Source organism: Prionailurus bengalensis, chromosome D4, assembly GCF_016509475.1.
Source record: "Prionailurus bengalensis isolate Pbe53 chromosome D4, Fcat_Pben_1.1_paternal_pri, whole genome shotgun sequence".
In the NCBI taxonomy this organism is placed as follows: Eukaryota; Metazoa; Chordata; class Mammalia; order Carnivora; family Felidae; genus Prionailurus; species Prionailurus bengalensis.
Genome location: NC_057359.1, coordinates 85,805,030 through 85,825,699, shown reverse-complemented (window position 1 = coordinate 85,825,699; position 20,670 = coordinate 85,805,030). Strand labels below are relative to the sequence as shown.

General features: G+C 48.3%; 1 protein-coding gene and 1 long non-coding RNA gene across 11 annotated transcripts in view; one reads left to right on the top strand and one right to left on the bottom strand.

Annotated features, from left to right (window-relative positions):
• Positions 1 to 20,670, bottom strand: part of RALGPS1 (Ral GEF with PH domain and SH3 binding motif 1) — a 275,337-nt gene that overhangs the window by 236,893 nt on the left and 17,774 nt on the right. For 9 of the 10 annotated variants that reach the window (XM_043566967.1, XM_043566958.1, XM_043566963.1 and 6 more), the window contains exon 2: positions 14,481 to 14,559. The gene's annotated coding sequence lies outside the window, so the exon portion shown is untranslated. Of the gene's footprint in view, positions 1 to 8,818; positions 8,923 to 14,480; positions 14,560 to 20,670 lie in introns of those variants that run through there. The other variant, XM_043566960.1, reaches the window with a different exon arrangement.
• Positions 9,034 to 11,381, top strand: LOC122475215. The gene is made up of 2 exons (XR_006295116.1): positions 9,034 to 9,156; positions 10,860 to 11,381. It is a non-coding gene; the product is annotated as an uncharacterized LOC122475215 (long non-coding RNA).

Below are 20,670 nucleotides of genomic sequence, written 5' to 3'. Positions count from 1 at the left end.
GCAGAATAACCACTTTTTCCTAAGCGTATGGAGGCTGTTTCAAAGAAAATACACATATCCAGGAATGTTCAATTACAAGAGAGTGATCTCTTCCAAATGTTGCAGACAAGCATGGAAACGGACCCGGAGCTCCGCTTCAGAGGACGGTGCTGCTCTCCACCTTCCTCCATCCTGAACAGAAGCTGTGACAAGACGAACAGGAAGGAAGCAAAGAGGGTTCTGCCCACAACCCCTCCATCACTTCAGGAGCAGTAAGTGTATGTACGTACATGTGTACACACACACACACAAACACACACACACACACACACACACACACACGGCCACAGCATGCACATTTCCTATTGCCAGAGGGCTTCCCCCAAGGTAACCATCACTGTGGTGCCGGACCACGGGCCGGCAGCTCAAGAAAGTCCCCCTAAGAAAGTCCCCCTTGTGCGGGCTGGCAGGGTGGTTATCTCCACCTCTTCCTGACCCTCTCCAAAGGGGCCAGACCTCTTTTCCTGGCAAGCAGGAGCGTCTGGCGGCTTTCAAAGGGAGGCCCGGCCACGGCCACGTAAGCACATGTCAGACTTGAATGCCATCACTCACTGCGGCGTTCACCGCCCCCCAAGCCCCACCCCCGGCCCTTCCAAAGCACCCGCCAGATGTTCAGCCTCCGACATCCCACCTTCTCGCTGAGGGAGACAGAGTGGGCCGGGGAGGCGCCACCACGGCTGTGCCCCCGTGGAGGAGAGGAAGCGGCAGGGTGTGGGAAAGTGGGCTGCATTGAGGGGTGGAGGGCCTGCAGACCTCACAGAAAGGGACAAACCCGTGCAACAGCACACCGGAGAAAAGGAGCACGAGGGCATCTTCCTGGGGAAGGGAAGCACCTGTGTTCACTGAGCTAAGGCAGGGCCCCCCGCAAACAGGCGGCGACCCACTAATTCAGGTGGTAGGTGCAGAATGAGTGTCCCCACAGCCCAAGCACCACAGCCAGGGAGGCAGAAGAGGACACGGCCCATCCTTGTCCTCAGAAGCCATAGTCTGGCCCAGGGGCGCCCAACCTTTTCAAACAGGAGGACTTCCTGAGTTTCTTATGTAAAAATAATACACGTGCATGCTGAAATTATAAAAACTGAATAAAAGGGCATAAAATAAAAAAGGCAAGTCCCTGTCCCCCACAAACCCTGGTCCCTGTGCCCAAGGTCACACAGTTCCCTTTTAGGGTAGGGCAGCATTTATGTACACATCCACACACACAGAGACACAAGTAAATGTACAAATATACACATAAACGTACTTAAGAAACTATCCGTTTTAACACCAAAAAGAAAGAGTTCTATTTTTGGCATCTGTTGACTAAGAAAAACCCTTAGTAACAAAAAGCTGTTATAAATCACTAACACATTTGAATTAATCTGCGGTCTAAGAATCACAGCAATGTCTACATCCACTTGGAGTGCAGTGAGATGTATTTACATCACTCATTCTTCAGCCTGACAGAGCTGGGAGCACACATGGATTTGGGGAGGCCTTAGAGCAGCCCCGAGTTCGACACCCTCACCCCCCACAGGCTCACAGCCGCAGGTGAAGCCAAGTACTTCTGTGGCTAAGGAACGGACGAATCAGGATTTGAATTCTCACCTCTCGCTCACTCTGAGCCCTGAGCAAGCTGCCTGACCTGACCCCGCTCCACCTTCCTTCCCTCCCCCACCTGGCAGATGGCAGATGGTCGAAGGGGTCGCCAGGTCGGTGTAGGCTGGGAGCGGCTGGTAAACGTCAGCTACGTCTGTGCTGGCGCCCCTCACCACACGCTCACCCTCCCCGGGGACGGGCAGACGCGGGCAGGGCTCTCTTGGCATGAGACCACAAGACATCGCGCTGAAGTTGAGGCACCAAAAGAAATGTGAGTAAAGAATCTGCACTTCTCATAAAACCAGGGAAGGTTCTCAAAAGGAAACTAATCCAGGGCGCCTGGGTGGTTCAGTTGGTTGAGCGTCCGACTTCGGCTCAGGTCATGATCATGCAGTTCACGAGTTCGAGCCCCACATCGGGCTCTGTGCTGACAGCTCAGAGCCTGGAGCCTGCCTCGGATTCTGTGTCTCCCTCTCTCTCTGCTCCTCCCCTGCTCATGCTCTGTCTCTGTCTCTCGAAAATAAACAAATGTTTAAAAAAATTTAAGATCACGCAGAACCATTCAGGACAGAGCTGAGGACAGCCTGGGGTCTGACGGCAGGAGGGCCCTGGGCCCCAGTCAGGGAAAGCCCGGCTCGCAAAGGGACTTAAGAAGTGCCTGAGTCTCCTGGAGCCTGCTGGGGAGGAAACAGGGAAAGCAGGAGATGGAGACTGGGGTTTTCCGGGAACTCAAAGTGACTCCTGAGCATATTCTCAGGTTCAAAGTAAGGAGTCCGTGGAGGGCAAAATATGAAAAATCCAAGAGACAGAGGGCACACCTGGCAGAGCACGTCTCAGAGAAGATGGCAAGGGTGGGACTGTGGTGGCTGCTTCCCCTGCCCCCGGAAGACAGGGACAAGGGCGGCTGCCACCCAGACCTTAGCTGGAGGAGGGTGGCCCTGGGGAGACAGGAGAGCCTGGTTGGCATGGGGGGCGCCAGTACATGGGGGTTTGGTGACGTCTCTCAGGACAAGACACTTTGACCCTATAGGTACCTGCAGCAGTAGTACAAGGACCAGACCACACGTTTCCTCCCGCGAGGACCTGACGTGACCCTCCGGACAGGGAGCTATCACAGCCCAGAGGACACTAATGAAGCCTCACAGCTAGATGCAGGGAGGATCCTGGACTGAGACAGGAACGGAAAAAGAACATTAGGGGGGAAACATCAGGGAGGAAACTGGTGGCATCTGAAAAAGGTCGCAAGTCTTAGTTCATAGCATAGTACCTATGTTAACTCATCACCTAAGTCAGTCTGATAACTGTGTTAAGCCCATGTAAGCTGTTCACATATAAGCTGGGTGAGGGATGCACATAAATGCTGTGTACTGTTCTGCAACTTGTCTGTAAGTCTAAAGTGATTTCAAAACAAAAACCTGAATTTATTTTTTAAATATGTATTTATTTGAGAGAGAGCGAGTGTGTGCACGTGCGCATGAGCAGGGGAGGGGCAGAGAGAGCGTCCCAAGCAGGCTCCTCACTGTCAGCGCAGAGCCCGATGCCGGGCTCGAGCTCACGCACGGTGAGATCATGACCTGAGCCGAAATCAAGAATCAGATGCTCAACTGAATGAGCCACTCAGGCACCCCTAAAAAGTTAAACTTAAAAAGCAATTCTGCACCCTCATATCCCACCCCACTCACCACCCCCAACACACACACAAGCTCCACGATCAGGCCTAACACCAGGGGCTTGTCATTTCCCTTGCCAACCATTAATTGAGAGTTGCAGCTCTGGGATGCTGAGGTTAAGGCATTTCACACCCGTTACATGTGGGCCAAACATACATTATCTACAGTAGACAGACGATGGGGCAGGCTGGAAGACAGTTTACTGTGAGGAGCAGGGGGTCCCTCTCTCCTTCTTAGTCCCTGCCAAGGGCAGAGGAGTTACGGGTTTGACAGGTAACAGTCCAGCTCATTGACTGGGCCACATCCATTCGGACCATCCCTAAGAGCCAAAAAGTCACACACCTGTTGAAGGCCCCTCTCTTCCTCACTGCTGCTGTGAGACCTGTGGGACTCCCACACACACCCCTAAGTACACCTGCCCGGCCTGGACCCCAGGTACAGGTCAAGTTTACGGAGCATGGGAAGCCCCAGTGGGCAAAGAGCTCATCACTTGCTTCAGCCAGCTTTGACTGGAGAGCCCTGTGCCAGAGACTGGCTGATTCATGAGGGTCATTTAATTCAAATTCCCCTTTGCTGTTTTTCCTTGTCATCAGGATGAACTTTAGAAATATCAAGGTGAGGAACAGGTTGACAGAACAGGACACCCACACTCTTGGGCCTTCCTGACAGACACCACTGAGCCCTGACTCATCATGCACAGCCTGGCATTTCCCACTGAAACAGGAAGGAAGTCAGCTAAGAGTGAGGCGGGGTGGGCGAGGTCTGGCTGGAGAAGGAGAGTGAAAAACATCTGGGCAGCGGCACAACAAAGCCCATTAGGAATAAAGGGTGTGCCCCACGAGGTAGGAGCCAGAAGTTGAGGAAGAATACCCTGGTCCTAGACGGTCTTCAAGTACCATCCCACACCCCCACGGAGCACACAGCAGTGGGTGACAGGGGCAGGGGTCGGGGCACCAGAGCGCACAGAGAAAGTCACATGTTCACCACAAACCCACAGAAACAGATCTTAGTTCCAAGACAATGTACTGGGTCCACACATCTGCGTTCCCCTCACCAAATCTTATTAAATGAAAAACAAAAACAAAAACAAAAGAACAAGAAATCTGTTGCAGTGTTGAAATACAGGGAAGAATGACATCACCAAACCAGAAGTTAAGAATTCCTAGAAGATTTGCAGCGAATGGAAGTGGACAGAAGAGAAGCTAGGAGTGTCAGACATCTGGCCACAAAATCAACGGTCTCTCTGGTCTCAACAGCCAGCTAGAAAAGGCAATGGCCTGGGAGTCTACCAAGCAAATGATACCTACAAATAAACTTCAAAGAAATGTACAGAAATCATTTGAAGCAAATTATGAAGTTTTCCTAACAAAAAAGAAGACAAATTAAAGGAGAGAGATTTCACTCCTCTGAATAAAGAGACAATACTGCAAAAGCATCAACTCTCCCCAACTGATCTATAAATAAAATACAAGGTCATTCTAAATTCTAAGGGGATTCATTTTGGAATTCAACAAATTGATTTGAAATTTCATCTGGAAGAATAATTTTTAAAAGCTAAGAAGTTTTCAAAACAAGGACATGTGAAGAGAAGTGATCTGTCCTGCCAGGAAGCCATGGTCGAGGATAAAGAGCACTGAGAGATGAATGAATGAGCAGGACAGAACGCAGCCCAGAGCACAGGGTCAAATACATGTGAGAATTAACATCTGGTCACAATGGCATTGCAAACAGCATGCAGGGATGGATCACTTAATAGATGTTGACAAAACAATTTACTGTTCTCTTAAGGGCGGGGGGGAGGATTTGTTTAAAATCTTACCCAATATCATATATAAAAATAAAATTTTGATAGATTAGAGACTTAACCAAACATAAAATCCCCATAAAAATACCAGAGGAAACGCTAACCATTATTTTTTTTTAATAACCCTGGGGTGAAGAAGTTCTCTCTAGGGTGATACAAAAGCCAGAAAAACAAAGGAAACCATCAGCAGATTTAACTACAATAAAAAAAATTAGAACTCTGTATAAGAAAAGACATCATTGGGGCACCGGGGTGGCTCAGTAGGTTAAGCAGCCGACTGTGGCTCAGGTCATGATCTTACTGCTCGTGGGCTCAAGCCCCACATTGGGCTCTGTGCTGACAGCTCAGAGCCTGGAGCCTGCTTCGGATTCTGCCTCTCCCTCTCTCTGCCCCCTCTCCACTTGCTCTCTGACTCAAAAATAAAAATGTTAAAAAAAAAATTTTTTTTAAAGACATAATGGGGGCACCTGGGTGGCTCAGTCAGTTAAGCATCCAACTCTCGATTTCAGCTCAGGCCATGATCTCATAGTTAGTGAGATCAAGCCCCATGTCAGGCTCTGAGCCAACAGTGTAGAGTCTGCTTGGGATCCTCCCTCTCCCTCTCTCTCTGTCCCTTCCCTACTTGTTCTCTCCCTCTCCAAAATAAACATTTTTAAAAAGACATAAAAGATGTAAAACAAACAAACAAACAAAAAAGAAACTGGGGAAATGTGTGTCTGAGATGTCGTGAGAGAGGATGTAGTAAGATCCTTAATATGGAAGGAATTCCCCAAGAGCCTGGCTCAGCTCTCAGCAGACACGTGGCCCAGGCCAGGAGCCTGTTCTCTAAGCCCCAACTTCCCACCTGCAAAGAGAGAAGCTACCAGCAGCACCTTTCTCATAGGTGTGAGGACCACACAAGATGCTATTTGGGAAGCACTTAGCCCAGAGTCTGAGCAAAGCAAGGAAATCATCAGACGGGCAACCGACCAGAGAGTGTGTTCCAGCAAGTCACTGACCATACCACCACCTGCAAAAAAGAGAAGAAAACACTGGAAAGCCTCATTGGCATGTTTCAGTACAGGCAGGTGGACCACATCCACTGATGGGGACGGAAAGGATGGTTGAAAAGGATGCGACAGACAAATAGTTATGGACAGAGACAGATGGCCACAAATTCAGGACACAGCCACCCTTATTATTTCATTCAGCAAGTATTTCCTGAAAGTCTAGTCTGGGTCAGGTACTGTTCCGGGTGCTGGGCACAGAGCAGTGAAGGAAAAGCCAGAAATCCCCCAGTACCTGCTGGTGGAGGAGGCAGACAATACAGCACGCAGGGAAAAGTGTACGGAGAGTCAGCTGTGGCAAGAGAGGAAAAAGGGAAAGCAGGGCGGGGGCGGCCAGGCAGAGGGGAAGGGGGGGTTGCAATCTTCAATGGCGAGGGCTGAGAAGTGCTTTCACTGAGAAAGTGACATCTGGACATGCTTTCCGATACGTATGCACACGTGTGGGCGCACACACGTACATAAAGACACGACTGTTACTACCGTCACCTGCGAAAGGTGTCAGCACGTAGCACTTTTACTTTCTACTTTTTGTACTTTCAGTACTTTTGTACTTTCAGTATTGCTCCATTTCTTTCCAAGGAGGTGATAAAACGAGGCTGTGAGCAACACGGCATCTGGGGAGAAACCCGAAAGTGAACTTCCACAGACGTGCACTTGGAGCACGGCTCACCGGCCAGGTAGTCCCGACGCAGGAGGGTGGGGTCGGGCGCCTGGTGCTCTGGCACCACCTGGTGGCCATTTCCAGCCGAGCAATGTCCTCCGCAGCCCATCAAGGAAGTCCGTCCGCAAGGCGCACAATTGTAGTGACCCCACCTGCCCCGTGGACAGGGACTGGAGAGAAAATGGGCGGCACAGATGCAGTCTGGTTTGTTGGGTGGCAGGGTCAAGGCAGGATTTATTCAGCTTGGATTTTCAGAGTTTTTACAACGTTCCATTGTAACTACAAGGGTGCAGTCCTTTACGAATGTACTCGAGGGCAGAAGTGGAGAGAGGTGGGTTGGGGGGCACAGATCCATAAAACCAGGCCCTCTGCGTATGTGTCCCCAAAAAGGTTGGGGAATTTGTAGTGACAAACTCAGGTCACACAGCCTGTGGAAGAGGATGGGTCTTCCCCAGTGAGAGTGCCTAAGGGCCAAGGTCCTACGAGTCTGGCTGGGCTCAGGAGCCACGTAGCTGCTCTCCGTGATTAATCACTAACTAACTGAGCATGGGCACAGGCCACTAAGCCAGCACCTCCTCACCAAAGCCCAGAGGAGACTGAGGTACAAGCCCCGGGTGACAGGGCAGTGATGCTAATCACACCAAGGACTCTTCCTGGGACACTGGTCCCTTCTCCGTCCTCTGGTCCTCGGTCTGGGTCGAGGGCCCCTCCTCTGTGCGCCCTCCACTAACCCGCCACAGCACCTGTCACCCTGACGGGGAACTGCCGTCATCCCTGAGCATGTGCCTGCTGGGCCACGAGCTCTGTACCCATCTCGTTCGCCACCAGGGACGGCACCTACAAGCGCGACACCCTGTGTCTGAATGCAGCTCTCCACCTACCACCAGCATGGCAGGGGGCAAGGGCCTCTCTAAGCTCCACTTCCCCCTCTGTGCCCCAGCTTGTGCAGCACTCGCCTGAGTGCTCCGTGTGCATGAGGTCCCTGAGCTGAGGCCGCCTCTGTGGGTAAGTGCTGACGGCAGTGCCCGGCACAGGGCAGATTCTCCAACGGTCATTTTAGCCTCAGTCCCCAGCACAGAACCCAGCAGTCGGCTGTGCTCTCAATAAAAATGGATGAATTACTTCGCAGCCTACTGTGGAAGGGAAGGGGCAAGGTCAGAGCAAGGCTGTGATGCCTGAGCCACCCCAACAGCACCCCCAAGCCATCTGGTTCTGCTGCCCCCCAAAAAGGCTCAAGGACTGCACAGAAGGACTTGAAGGAGACAAGGCCCTCCCGCAGGTACAAACACCCCCGCAGGGTGGGGCGGGGAGAAGTGGTGCAAATACCGGGGCTAATGCCTGAGGCAGGAGGGGCCGGGGGAGCACAGCAACATTCGGGGCTCAGGCAGGACCCAGGTGGAAGTTACCTCCCAGCAGCCGCCTCAACTAAGAACAGGTGAAACTTGCCTTAACAATCCCTCCAGCCCAGATCCCTCCCAGGCTCCCTACAGACTGATCTTCAAAGCCCAGCCAGCCCATGTGAACATCACACGGCCCATGTGACCATCACATCCTAGCCCAACGGCCCATGTGACCACCACATCCTAGCCTTGCTGTCCTTGCTTCCTGTGCACTCCTTCCCCCACCCCACCCACCGATTCCTTGCATTCAAACCCACTCCCAAGTGGTCAGGGCTGTGGTCCTCACAGGGGAAGGAAAGAGGGGGCTCAGAGGTACCACAGGCCCCGCCTATGGGGAAGCACGTTCTGTGCTGGGAGCTGCAGTCCCTCTGCCAGCCCTGTGGAGGCGGCTTCCAGCCAAGGAAGGAGAGATGCGCAAACAGGTGCCAAAACGCTGCCTGAGGTCGCCGGCGGCCACGCCTGCCCTGCTGTCTCTCACTGGGGCCGTGAGGCCATCCTCCCTCCTCTCCTCTCCAGTCTTAATCTAGATGTTACTTCCTCCAGGAACCCTTCTGGGACCCCCTCTGTTACGTCCTTCTCCCACTGGCTTTTAGAGCACCCAGCCTTCTCCTCCATGGCACCTGCCACAGTTGTCCCGCATCTGGGTTCGTCTTCCTCCCCGGACCGCCACAGCTCTGGCACACAGCACTCGGCTGCCTCTCCAAGACATCCAGTAAGAGGGTCACGCGAGCCGTGTCAGGAGCTGGCCCGAGGCTTCCACGGCTCACAAACCCTTTCCTGAGCAACCTTTGTGCTGCTGTCAACGTCAGTTTAGGTTCCGGAACTAGATGCTCGGAAGTCACAAAGTGTCACATGTTCCAACGGATGGCCTTCATCTTACAGAAAGGAAAACTCAAGTCTCCTTGCTTAAACAGTCACATTTATAAAGACAATCTCAAAGGAAATGACAGAAAGGAAGGTACCGTTACAGTTACTGGGATGTTTCTTGATATTTAATTATTTATAGATTCTACCTCATTGGACCTCCAGTTTAAACTGCAAAAGCAACAGGTCCCTGTTGCTCTAAGGCAAATCCAGTAAGATGTACAAATAAAACTCATCAACCCACCCTTCCCCCGCCGCCCTCCCCCTTCCACACTCCAGAGGTAATCACAGCAAGCAGCAAGGTGTATGCCTCCAAGCATTTCCGCTAAGCCGCATAAATACACATAACCAAGCGGGACTCATACCAGAAACCAAGGCCATACCCTCAAGCGCCTGCAGGGCCCAGGCAGACGAGGTCACTGGTGAAGACGCAGGTATAACAGGAGCAGGACACACGGGGCCTGTGGCTAACTACACCACTTAGAGCTTTCCATTTGGAACATTTGTAAAGCTCTGAACTGGCCACACAAAGCAACCGAGGGGGAGATTAGACAGTGCTCTTTGGGCCGGGTAGCAGAGTGGATAGAAGTTCAGTTTTTGGAGCCCTGGTCACAGCCTGGACCCAGCATCTATTGGTTGGGTGACCTTAAGAAAGATATTTAGTCTCAGGGCACCTGGGTGGCTCAGTCGGTTAAGCGTCCGACTTTGGCTCAGGTCATGCTCTTGCGGTTCGTGGGTTCGAGCCCCATGTTGGGCTCTGTGCCTGGAGCCTGCTTCGGATTCTGTGTCTCCCTCTCTCTCTGCCCCTCCCCTGCTCACATGCTGTTTCTTGTCTCTTGTCTCTCAGAAGTGAATATTTTAAAAAATAATCTTAAAAAAAAAGATACTTAGTCTTTCTGTGCTTCAATTTCCTCCTCTAAATATAGGTGATCTAATACTGCCCACCTTGTGAGTTCACTGTGAGATGAGAGTAAATTCACTGTGTAAAGCACTTAACACAGTGCCCAGCACAGGGTTATCTGCCACCACAGGCCACCAGTTTTCAACCTGGAGACGTTATTATGCAATTTATCTTTTAAACCCACCAGACTGTGGCCTTCTCCCACGTCGGAACGGAGAAAGCCGGCTCCTTTGTAATAAACACCTAATCCATCGCTGCCTTTTTGCCAGTCCAAAAAGTAGAAAGTATCTGATACACTTTAACGTGTAAAGTTAACGTGTAATACACACGTTAAAGTGTATTAGATACTTTCAGATTATGTTCCCCACAGAGTTAGAACAGTTCATACTCCCTACCAGCAATGTCATAGAGGACCCACTTCCCCACTCACTTGCTAACACTGGTTTCATTGTAACTTTTTTTGCTAATTAAAAAGGCAAAAAAAGAAAACTATTGTTTTAATTTGTATTCATTCTGCTACTGATTATCATTTGAGGCAGAGATCTCAACTTTTTTTCTCCCTTTCTTCTTTAGAATGAGAACTCCTGTTTTTAGCTAAGCCCACCCTGTGCTCCCTTGTAGCTCAATGTGGTAAGCTCTACTCATTGAGGTATAAATGTTAGTGCTGTGTGAGACCTTTAAGAAAGGTCTGAAAGGGTCACTATGAAATTGTGACTTATAATAAGAAATATGTATTTGGTCTTTATCCCCCTTGCTCGTACAGAGCTCCTAAAATGCTTGGAATTTTCTAGGTGATGAGAGCAGTAATAAAAAAAAAAGTATCTTTTGTTATGTTAAAAAAAAAAGAAATGTCTGAAAGTGCACGGGCACACCCTTCTTCCCCTTGTCTCCTTCAGGCTTTTGGAATGCAGATGTAATGACTGGAGTTCATGCAGCCATTATGAATCAGGAGGCAATCTGCTATAGATGGAAGACCTGCAAGACCTAAGGAACCTGGGTCTAGGATGACACTGATTCCACTATACCAACCGTACACTGCCTACCTCTTCACTTTTTCATGAGATGAAAACATATAAACCCTTATCGTTCAAGCCATTTTATGCAGGGGTTATCTACTGTATGCAACCAAATCTAGCCCTAATACACCTTCTCATCCCCAAAAGTCAAAACTGAACCTGTATTTCTCCTTCCTGAAGACAGACAAAAACAAAGCCTCTATGTTTCATTTCCTCTGTGTTAATTTAAGTGTCCTAAACACGGAACACTTATTTCTTCACTCTCTCATCCCTTCTCCCAACCTTAGGTTTTGCAAAGGTGGTTTAGAATTTTTGTTTTCAGCCTATTATGTTTTGCCATGCAGCAGTTCTCCTCTATCTTAAAAACTGTTAATAAGTTAACACAATAAAAACTCCGATGCACAGCAGCAGTAGTCACTGAGATAAGCCATAGGCACTGACAGGTGCCCTGCTCTGCTCTGCTCTGCTCCCTGCATTCTTCCTCTATCCCATCATCTCTGCCCTGCTTTCACTGTCCTTCCACTGGACAGTTTTACAAGGCACTTTCTCAGCTGCACTTCATAGATACTGTGTTTTATGCCCTCACATGTTTGAATCGCCTTTCTTTTGCAATAAACCGTGAGTGGCATTGTGGCTGGGCACACAGAGGACTGCAGCCCCTCTCCCTTGAACAGTCTGCAGACAAGTCCATTGCCTTCCAGCCTCCAGCACTGTATATGGGAAGCCTAATGAGAGTCTAATTCTCTTTCCTTTAAAATCCTGCTCCTTCTTCTTACAAGAGATTTTTCTCTTTCTTCTTGGAGTTTAAGAATTTTACCACAAAATAGGTTAAGTGTTAGCCTTAGTATGAACTGGATGAATCCACTGAATCTGAAGAATCACATCTTTCTTCAGTTCACCGCTATTTCCCTCTGCTGCTTTTCTATTACTCCTCCATCTATCCCTTTTTCTCCTTCTGGAACTTCTATTACCCCCATGCCAGGTCTCCTGGATAAGGCCTCTAAGTGTCTCACATTTTAATTCATGATTTCCATTTCTTTTTATTATTGTTCTGGGTTGTGAGGCATTTCTTCTATGTGACTTTCCAAACCACTAATTTCAACTCTTCTATTGATCCTTGAATTCAAAATACATGTTTTTTTTAGTTCCAGAAAGCCTCTGGTATACTCCAATCTCACCCCTTTGGGAGTTCCTTCCTTGTGAATTAAAGTTCTTAAGCGTCCTCTCCATTCATCCTGCCTCAAAGGAGCCACTGCTCCAAGTGTGAAGCTTGGCCTTCCCTCCTTTCTATGGCCAAGTCTCCAAAAATGTGCTGTCACTTGCCATTGCCTGTTGAAGGATACGGGTTCTCACATTCCCCGTTCGTGGCAGACTGCTTGAGCCTCTGCGGCAGCAGAAGCCCGAAGCCCTGGACGACCTGACAGCCTCTGTTCAAGAGGGCTCAAGGGAAATGAGCTGGTGAAGTGTGACCTTCCTGCTGAGAGGTGGGGGGGGGGGGCGATGCTCTGCCCTTCAGTCCCCACCCTGGTGATGACAGGAGAGAGGAGTCCTCACACCTGCACAGACTGGGGGCAATTCTGCCCAGATTCTCCGCGGACAGCAAGTGGGCAACCACCATCCCTCTCCAGGAATCCAGGTCTGTTTTCTTTTTTAAGTCTTTTTTTAAACATTTTAAAAAGTTTATTTCTTTTTTAGTAATTTCTACACCCACCATGGGGCTCGAACTCACAACCCTGAGATCAAGAGTTGCATGCTCTTCCAACTTGGGCCAGCCAGGTGCCTCATCCTGGAATCCAGTTCTAATCAGACCCAAAAGCACAGACAGTGGAGACAGGTTCCATTCCTAGAACAAGACTGACCTAGAGTCCAATCTCAACTCTGCCACTAACTTGCTTTGCGACCTCAGGGAGATTACTTCCCTCTGAGTCTGTTTTGTCTTGTGCTCCTGCCCATCCTCCAGCAGCTGTCTCCAGCATCCTCCTCGGGGAACCAATCCCACCAGTAGGTAAGTTTCCGGGAAAGAGCTTCTTCTAAGCACTATATGAACTACTTGTATTGTAGTTAATTGTGGAACATGAAGGAAGACTGAAGCCCCGGTAGGAAAACATCAGAAACTTCGCCTTCTGCCTCTTTTGTGATAATGGGTTGACAGAAGGGTAAGGCTACTAGAAGAATCTGAAAAATACCATAATCTTTCAGCTTTTAACATTTTTGTGATTTCTCCTACCTGTACAGAATCTCTTAACATTCTTTTAGGCAGACACTCTCTGCTTTTCCCCCTTTTATTCTTTTATGTTGTCTCAAGACCCGAGAACCATGGCCACAAAGCAGATGGGTGTGGAGAGCCATAAGAGAGTCCAAGTTGGTTTGAGTCTGGTAATATTTACTGAGCACCTACTGTATATAAGGCACTGCATGGGATACAATAATGGGCAAGACACAACCCCTGCCTTAAAAGAGCTTAAAGTCTAGAGGCGCCTGGGTGGCTCAGCCTGTTAAGTGTCCAGCTTTGGCTCAGGTCATCATCTCAAGGTTTGTGGGTTCAAGCCCCGTGTGAGGCTCTCTGCTGTCAGCATGGAGCCTGCTTTGGATCCTCTGTCTCCCTCTCTCTCTGCCCGCCCCCCCCCACCCCCGCTCTTATGTATGCACACACTCCCTCTCTCTCTCTCTCAAAAATAAATAAATACTTCTTAAAAAAAGAGTTTAAAGTCTGGTAAAGGAGGTAAGGTAGGAGGTACAGGGTACATCACAAAAAGCACGATGTGATGCAGAATGTAGGCAGGGCCACGAGGAAGTTAAAATATGTGCCATGAGGGTTTAAAAGGAAGGAGAGCCCCCAGCAGCTGGGGGCACACAGAATCTTAGGGAGCAAGAATGGGGGGGGGGGGAAGAGGGTGGCAGGGCACTGACCACCAGAGTGCGGTCTCTTGAAGACAATGACCACGCCTTCTTTGTCTTCATATGCCTTCACCCTTCCTCCCACGGCCAAGCCACTCACACAAGAGCTGGCCTTTCTGATGAAGGGTCTGGGGCAAGGGTAGCTGAACTGGAAAGAGAGAGGAGAAGGGTCTGTGCGGAAGTACAGGGACAGACTGAGGCTGAGAGAAAGGAAGTCATCCCAGGTACTGGGGAGTCAGACACAGAACATCCAGCTTCTCACCACTGGAGGCAAAAAGGTAACAGCATAACAAGGGAGCAACAAGAGGTTCTGCACAAGGAGGTAGAGAAAAGAAAAGCCCTTGATGTAAGAACCAACAGAGAAAACCTCAGAGTTTAATCTGGAGAGAAGGAACCTCTGCATGCGTGGCTCACGGAGGATGTCTGATGTCCCAAAAGCCACCCTGCAGCTCCTCAGCCCCACAGACCCCACTTGGCATGAGGTTCCTCTGACCGCACCACCACCCGGATCACCTGCACCCGCGTGCACCTTTCTGTGCCTGTATATTACGGCCCTGCTCAAGAGAGCACATCTGACTACGGTCTATACATAAGCCAACTTACCAGGAATACATGTGGGGCTTCATAATCCCAGGCCAACAGGATATACCATCCCAGCACGTCTCTTTCCAAACAGTAGCCGCTGTAAAAGTAGGAGGAATAACTACATTTACAACCATGTTCCATATGGTAAGACTTGTTTTTCAAAGCTCAGCAAGGTCAGACCAACTACGGTGCTCTAAGATATGATTTCAGCCTGTTCTTTGAAATGTCAGTTTTTCCCGCAGGTCAATATTTTATATCACCATTAGCCTACCAGGTAGCAAAGCCTGTCCCAAATGCATCAAAATCAACTTAAACTTCTTAAACTTCTCCTTTCCTGTCATGCTTTGGATACATGCTGTGTTAAGCATGCAAGGGTTTGCCTGGGGGAATCACCCCCAAAGAAAAGCATCGACTCTATGGGAATGTGCCTTCTGGCAGGCCCAAAGCACCAGCCATGGCCTCGGGCACTACCCAGCAGGAAGGGGACTCAGGAGTACCCAGACACAAACACCCCTGCCCTCTGAGCACACTGCTGCTGAAAAGAGTGTGCATACAAGGGAGGGAGCGGCCGGCATGTCCCGACACAGCGATGGCCTCTTGGCAGCCCGCTGGCACAGACAAGCATCCTGCATAGGGTGCCTGCAAAGGCCCCCGTCACTGGTTTCTGTCCTCCACAACACCCCCCCCCCCACCTCACTCCACACCCAGGAGGGCGACCGCACCACCTCCTTCACTGAGGAGAGTTGACTTCAGCTCCCTTGGGTCCCTCCCTTAGCCTAAATGTTTCTGTATCTTCTCCTGGTCCTCTGCTCCCACCTCTGAGAAAGAGGCAATTGCCAGAGATCCAGGGCCAACCACTGGCCTGGGCTCAGGGCTAAGACACCTCTCCCTGGCAACCCCAATCTCTTCCACTCTCTTGGTCTCACCCTCTACCTGAGAACACCTGCAGTCCTCCCCAGTCTTCAAAAGAACTCTGACCCTTGAACTCCAGGCTGCTTCCCATCAGACACCCCAGCTTCCTCAGTTTCGCACCCTCTCACTACCACTCGCCTGGAAACACTCTACCTGACGAGTGGGGCTGCTCCCTCCCAGGCCACCAAGACCTCCCAACTGCAGAGACTAGTGACCTCAGGTTCTCCCACCTCTTGGTTCACTAGTCCCTCTCTCTGGAAACTCAGCTTTCGGCCCCTAATAACGACTTTGTGGCTCTGTCTCCTCCCATCCCGTTAGCCTCTCTAGCCTCCTCTGCTGGCCCCTTTCTTCTGCTGACCCCTTCCTTTTGTCCTCTCACCTTTCAGAGCTTCCCCTCAGCCCCTCCTCCCGGAGATCTGGCGTCTGCCTCCCTCTCCAGCCCACCACCACCCTGCTATGTCTCACGCTTCATGCTCCAGCAACAGGGAAACCAACCCAAACACAGACACCCACTGAACTGCTGGAGTCTCACCCTCTGGCCCACCTGCTTCCCACCTGCTTCCAGCAGCCAGGCTGCGCTCAGGCGGCCCCCTTGCTACCACCCTGCGCCACACAGCTCACCAAACCTTCTGATCCTTCACTACCAACAGCTGAGAAATATTAAGCGAACACCTCTCACGTACGTATATTTATTTGTACGTTAACTACACATTCTAATGTACTGACGTGTTAGGCATATTATAAAACAAACACAATGATCAAAGCAATAAAGATGAAATAAATAGGCTAAAACAATGACTTTATTTTATTCATCAACAATACAAATAACTTTCATTCTCATGATTAATAATAGCTTTAAAAAAATTTTTTTTTTCAACGTTTATTTATTTTTGGGACAGAGAGAGACAGAGCATGAATGGGGGAGGGGCAGAGAGAGAGGGAGACACAGAATCGGAAACAGGCTCCAGGCTCCGAGCCATCAGCCCAGAGCCTGACGCGGGGCTCGAACTCACGGACCGCGAGATCGTGACCTGGCTGAAGTCGGACGCTTAACCGACTGAGCCACCCAGGCGCCCCTAATAATAGCTTTAATAAGAGCAATGTGACTGATACGCTTCCCTTTCCTCAGTGTTTTAAGTACACTTTTTACAGATGTGCAACATACACACAGAAAAGAGCACAATTATAAGTGCACAAGTTAACGAATTCTCACGAAGTGGGTATATCCATGTAGCCAGCACCCAGAAGGAGAGACCAAACATCACCAGCACCCCCAGAAACCCACTGCACCCCCTCTATCACTACCTACCGCCCAAGGGTAGCCATCCTCGTGGACAAGATGCCACAAAGTAAGTATCGCAATTCCTTTTAAAGATGAGAGTGCGGGGCGCCTGGGGGGCTCAGGTGACTGAGTGTCTGACTTGACTTTGGCTCAGGTCATGCTCTCCCGGTTCTTGAGATCGAGCCCTGTGTCAGGCTCCATGCTCGGTGTGGAGCCTGCTTAAGATTCTCTTTCTCTCCCTCTGCCCCTCTCCCCCACTCACACTCTCTCTCTTTCTCTCAAAGAAAAAAAGAAACTTCAAAAGATGAGGATGAGGAGACTGAAATTAAGCACCTCTCTCAAGTTCGCAAACCTAAGGTGAGTCAGAGCAGGACCCCAGGTCTTTGGACTTCAGTGTTTCAGCGTACTGTTTCTACTTGCAGAGAAATACTGTTTCCAACATAAACACCCTCACAAGAGGCTAAAACACTTACTAAAAGAACATGCTTGTGGACTGTGCCCATCCCAAAACACAACTCATGACAGAAGAGAAGAATAAAATGGTCTATTGATCCAACTTTGAGACAGACACATAGAAAGTCTGGACAAATGTACCCCAAGTGTTAAGAATAAGATAATGGCTGATAAAATCTTGCCATCTGTAACAACATGGATGGACCAAGAGGGTATTATTATGCTACGTGAAATAAGTCAGAGAACAAAAATACTGTATGATTTTATATACGGAACCTTAAAACAAAAACAAAACAAAACAAAAAACAGATTCTTAAATACAAAGAACAAACTGGTGGTTGCCAGAGCAGAGATGGGTGGGGAGTTGGTGAAACAGGTGAAGGGATTAAGAAGAACAAACTTCTAGTTATAAAATAAATAAGTCTGGGGCGCCTGGGTGGCTCAGTCAGTTAAGCGTCCGACTTAGCTCAGGTCATGATCCCACAGTTTGTGAGTTCGAGCCCATCATTGGGCTCTGTGCTGACAGCTCAAAGCCTGGAGCCTACTTTGGATTCTGTGTCTCCTTCTCTCTCTGCCCCTCCCCAACCTGTGCTCTGTCTCCCTCCCTCCCTCCCTCTCTCTCTCTCTCTCTCTCTCTCTCTCTCTCTCTCTCAAAAATAAATGTGAAACAAATTTTTTTAATAAAAAATAAAATAAATAAATAAAAACAAATAAGTCAACACCAAAATTAAAAGCATTTGTACAGGGGCGCCTAGATGGCTCAGTTGGTTAAGTGTCTGACTCTTGGTTTCAGCTCAGGTCATGATCTCACGTTTTGTGAGTTCGAGCCCCACATTGGGCTCTATGCTGACAGCGTGGAGCCTGCTTGGGATTCTCTCTCTCCCTCCTCTCTTTGCCCCTCCCCCACTTGCTCATGCTCTTTCTCTCTGTCCCTCAAAATTAATCAATAGACTTTAAAAAATAAATAAAAGCATTTGTACAGCAAAGGAAACCATCAAAAAACAAAAGGGCAACCTAGTGAATGGGAGAAGATATTTGCAAATGACACATCCAATAAGAGGTTAATATGCAAAATATATAAATAATTTACACAACTCAACATCAAAAAGATGCCAAATAATCTGACTTTTAAATGGGCAAGGGCTCTGAATATTTTTCTAAAGAAAATATGCAAATGGCTTACAGACACGTAAAAGATGCTCAACATCACTCATCATCAGGGAAACGCAAATCAAACCACAATGAGGTATCACCTCACACCAGTCAGAATGGCTAGCATCAAAAAGACAGGAAACAACAAGTGTCAGTGAGGATGAGGAGAAAAGGAAACCTTCGTGCACTGTTGATATGAGCATAAATTGGTGCAACCCCTGTGGAAAACAGTATGGATGTTCCTCAAACAATTAAAAATAGAACTACCCTATGATCCAGTGATTCCAGTACTGGGTAACTGCCCAAAGAAAACAAAAACACTAATTGTAAAAGATACATGCACCTGTATGTTTATTGCAGCATTATTTACAATAGTCAAGATATGGAAGCAGCCCAAGTGTCCACTGACAGAGGAGTGGATAAAGAAGATATGGCAGGCACATATACACAATGGAATATTATTCATCCATAAAAAAGAATGGGATCTTACTATCTGTGACAATATGGATGGTCCTAGAGGCTATTATGCTAAGTGAAATTAGACAGAGAAAGACAAATACCATATAATTTCGCTTCCATGAAGAACCTAAAAAACAAAACAAAAAGCCAGATTCTTAAATACAGAAAACTGGTGGTTGCCAGAGGGGAAGAGGGTGGGTGATGAGCAAAAGGGGATTAAGAGGTACAAAGTATTGTACCAGTATTAAGTTAAGTCACGGAGACGAAAAGTACAGCATAGGGAATACAGTCAATAATATTGTCATGGCAGTATATTGTGACAGATGGTAATTACATTTATCATGATGAGCACTGAATAATGCATAGAATTGTCCAGTCACAAATCACTATGTTGTACACCTGAAGCTCATATAACACTGTATGGCAACTATACTTCAACAATAAAAAAAAAAAAAAAAAAAAAGGAAAACGATAAAAAGAGATGATGGCTTTTTTTTGGGGGGGGACATCTATCTTTATTTTCTTACTTTTCCATAATTAATATTTAATAACCAGGAAAAGAACTACTTTTTAATTGAGATATAATTTACATACCATAAAATGGACCCTTTTATACTAGAACTCAGCAGGTTTTAGCATATTCACTAAGTTGCACAGTCATCTCCACTAATTCCAGAACATTTTCATCAGCCCCAAAAGAAACCCTGTCCCATTAGCACGCACTCCTGTGCCCCATCTCCCTGGCAGCCACCAATCTACTTTCTGTGTCTATGGGTTTGCTTCTTCTAGACATTTCATAAGAACAGAATCATGCGGTATGTGGCCTTTGGTGTCTGGTTTCTCTCACTTAGAATGTTTTCGAGAGGGGCGCCTGGGTGGCGCAGTCGGTTAAGCGTCTGACTTCAGCCAGGTCATGATCTCACGGTCCGTGAGTTCGAGCCCCGCGTCAGGCTCTGGGCTGATGGCTCAGAGCCTGGAGCCTGTTTCCGATTCTGTGTCTCCCTCTCTCTCTGCCCCTCCCTCGTTCATGCTCTGTCTCTCTCTGTCCCAAAAATAAATAAACGTTGAAAAAAAAAATTTTAGAATGTTTTCGAGGTTCATCCATGTTGTACCAAGAATCAGTACTTCATTCTTCTTTATAGCTAAATAATACTCCATTATACGGATGTACCACATTTTGTTTATCCATTCATCACCTGATGGGATATTTGGGTTGTTTCCATTTTGGGCTATTATGAATAACACTTCTACTGCTATGAACATGCATGTACAACTTCTGGTGTAAGCATGTGTTTTCAATTCTCCCAGGTATATACCTAGGAATGGAATTAAGTCATGTGGTAATTTGGTATTTCATTTTTTGAGACACTGACATATTGTTTTCCAAAGAGTATGCACCATTTTACATTCCCACCAGCAATATGCCCTCCTGCAGAATGAAGGTACCAAGCAAATCTCTCCAGGGTGGTTCGAAAAGATGATGTCCAGAGGAATCACCACAGAAGTGGCCCCAGGTACACTGCACACCTGCACAGCATTTTATTAGCTAGAAAACACACATTCTGGCAGACTGGATGGCATGGAGCTTGCTTTCAAATCTCTTATCCCTCATACGTGTACAGTTCTTTAGAGTGGAGAGTGTCTTCACATGCATGATCCCTAGTTTACCCAGGAACTCCTGCTTTCTCTGTTAATTATGGTTTCATGTTCTGTCTCCTCTCCATCATTTCATTTGTATTATATTTTATGTCATAATCAGAACAACTACTTTGAAATCATCTGATACTTGAATGGTTCCACTCCCACTGCCAACCCTTTCCTATGACTTGCCCATGGATGGTCTTTTATTCTAACTCATCTCTCAGTGATGGGAGCATGCCTTCCAATGATTTGCCCCTACCCTGGAGTGGTGCATGGTTGTAGCAAAAGCTACACACAAGGCGTGTCCTT